General features: G+C 40.4%; 1 long non-coding RNA gene across 1 annotated transcript; it reads left to right on the forward strand.

Moving 5' to 3' along the window:
• Window positions 1-1,031: 1,031 nt before the first annotated feature.
• LOC104942220 (uncharacterized) lies at window positions 1,032-2,356 on the forward strand. Its single transcript, XR_797979.1, has 3 exons — window positions 1,032-1,139; window positions 1,876-1,943; window positions 2,142-2,356. It is a non-coding gene; the product is annotated as an uncharacterized lncRNA (long non-coding RNA).
• The last annotated feature ends 884 nt before the right edge of the window (window positions 2,357-3,240 follow it).

The raw sequence follows: 3,240 nt of genomic DNA on the forward strand, positions 1-3,240 counted from the left end.
ACACACACACATACACACACACACACACACACACACACACACACACACACACACACACACACACACACACACACACACACACACACACACACACAGAGCAGAGCTTTAATGAAACACAGAGACCCAGACGTAATAGTAATGTACTGTATCATATTATTTTCGAATCAATAATTTTTCAAATTATGATTTTTAAAAAATTTTTTTTTTAATAACCATTTTTCCTCCTGGCCTCTCGCGCCCCCCCTGTCATGCCAGCTTGTCATTAGTAGCCTATTTGATCACAGTACCTAGCTATTTAAGCTAACGCAGAGCTCTCAAGTCTCACGCATTTGGCGTGAGACACACGCATTTCACTCTCCATTCACACGCTCACACGCCACGCCTTGTATTTATCACGCAGAGATTTCTTTCCAGGGTACCGCCCACCAAGTTGCGCCGCAATTTTGTAAACAAACTAGGCTTGTTTTGAGACGCGTGCACTCCACTAGCACCTCCGTGATTGAGGTTGTATTTGTGTTGTATATTTTACCATTAAAGCAGATTATTGTTTAACCCATATCCTGGTGCTTTGACTTTTCCTTCTTTTAAAACAAACTCATAGAGGAACGCGCGGAGCAGAGGTTCTGCTCCAACATAACACACATTATATCATGCTAAAAGACTATGGCTAGTTAGCTAAGGCTGCTGGAGCTAACCTTAGCTTACACTAGCTAAATAATGTGATAAAGTATACAGTCTTCCACACGGAGGGAAAATACTAAAAAGTAGATGGGCAAAACATAAACGTGTATTCTTTTTAGTGTATCTGTAACCTCCCAAAATAATATAATATTAGCTTTTGGAAGTAACACTGGGTAAGGCTACCGCTAATCTTAGTGTGCTAGTTAGCTGGACATGCTAACATTTGCAGCTCGTGTTACAGGAAGACAAATGCGCACTGTTTAATTAGTTTTTTATGAGTTTTCTATATTTTTGAATGTATGAAATATTTTCTGCCTTTTTGTTCTTTACCCAAACTACATCAAGATGCACCGTTTAATCTCACGGCTAATTATGGCGGATTCAACACAACCTATTATCGACACAAAGGCTGCCGGAGTAGTGCGTGTGAGGGAGTGGACGAGCTGAAGACGCTACTAGTGAGTACAATTTAACACCCAACAAGACACATAACATACTTGCTAACCACAAGAACACATAAGTACATGTGTAATTTAAAAAATCAGCCTCCATCAAGTGTGATGGCCTGGGAATGTAATGTGAGAAAATATGAATTAACACAGAAGCAGGGTCCATATTTTTGCTATCCTAGACCAGTTACATGTTGTCTGCTCTACAAGTACAACACCTTAGTATTGTCTGCTTATCTGCATTATTGTGTTGCACCGTTGGAGAAGCCTGTGACATAAGATTTTCAATGACATAATTACTCTGTAGCTATGGTAGTTTGACAATAAAGAACCTTGAACCTTGAAATAACATAAATGATGGCAATTCTTGTCATAATTTATAATAAAGTAAGCAAAATGACTGTACAAATATGGTAATTATCGTACATCCAGCGCTGATGACCTGTGTGCTTAGTGTGTAACCTTCAGGATAAAAAGTTGTATCCTGTAGGAGGCATCTTGACTATGCACAACATAAACAGCTTAACAGTGTCCAAAGGGTCACGACAGATATAATATTAATAGTTTTTTGTTTCAAGGCTGTTTCACACTTACTTTAACTGCATCTAACGGACACTAGAGTAACTCTGCAAAGAAATTCAGAGTACACAGACGTAGCTATCAAACATAATGTCATCAAATAACTGGACAAACGCACCGTCACACAGAAAGACAAACGCTCACACTCATTTATTTTCCCTTGCAGAGTTCAGGCACCCTGGGGTGTGCAGTGCTCGGGCCTACCTGCACCTACGCCACTTTCCAAATGGTTGAGTAAGTGCATTTTCTTGAAGGTCAGGTCCACATTTTTGCAGATAAAAAAGGGTTTGCATATGGGATTTTCTGCTTCGTACATAACATGTGTTTCTGTATTGGATGTGTCTGTATGATGCACCTTGCAATTTCCCCCTCAATACATTATGTCAATATCTATTTCTATCTCTTTTCCTCTCCCCTACATCTTCACATCAGTGTTGAACAAGGTCTAAGGCTCAGTACGCCCATCATCTCTGCGGGAAGTTTTGGTCTCAACTGCGATTACACGCTCAACCTGCAGCGCATCCTGCCTCCAGCACGCAAAATCTCTTCCTTTTTCATCAACTTCTGGCAATACACCGACACCAAGTTGAAACCTGAATGGGAGACGACCTATATTTACAAGAAGCCGAGCAACTCTGAGGATTGTTTTTGGTGAGTCCCCTGAAATGGTGGTTCCGAAGACATTTTGATCACTGAATGAGTTTCATATTTATGTTAATAACATCATTAATTATGTGCATAACAATCGCACCACAGAACAACTGATGAACTGTACAATGAACCCAAATAGTGACTGCAGGAAAGTTGTGTAAAACAAGCATTTTGTAATCATTTGGAGCAGATTATTTGCTGTATTTATTGCATCAGAGATCAATCAATCAATCAATCAATCAATCAATCAATCAATCAATCAATCAATCAAACAATCAATCAATGTTTATTTATATAGCCCAATATCAAAAATGTTACATTTGTCTCAGTGGACTTCACAGTTTGTACAGAATATCAGTATGACAACACGACACCCTCTGTCCTTAGACCCTCTGTCCTTAGACCCTCACATCGTACAAGGAAACACTTCCAGAGAAAACCCACAGTTTAAACGGGAACATGGGAGAAACCTCAGGGAGAGCAACTGAGGAGGGATCCCTCTCCCAGGACGGACAGACGTGCAATAGATGCCGTGTGTAAATTGAAGAGATAATACATTTTACAGCGTAGTTAGACCCAATGTTTGGAAATGCATGTGTCTATAATAAGAAGATGAATCCACGAGGATGTCAACAATCCTGTGGGAGCCATCAGGGAAGTAGTATGATGAGAGTCAGGCAGGACCGCAGAGACAGGATCAGCCTCGACTCAGGATCCCGGCTTAGATATAAACAGAAAAAAAGAGATTTGGGGGAAGCTGGGTTAATCGGAACATGAGAGTACACAGGTACAGACAGACAGAAGGAAGAAGTAAGGTGTCCCTCGACAGTCCAAGCCTATAGCAGCTAAACTAATGTGTCTACATACATGCACTCCCTTA

This window comes from Notothenia coriiceps, unplaced genomic scaffold (assembly GCF_000735185.1).
Source record: "Notothenia coriiceps isolate Sejong01 unplaced genomic scaffold, NC01 NC01_scaffold00004362, whole genome shotgun sequence".
NCBI lineage: Eukaryota > Metazoa > Chordata > Actinopteri > Perciformes > Nototheniidae > Notothenia > Notothenia coriiceps.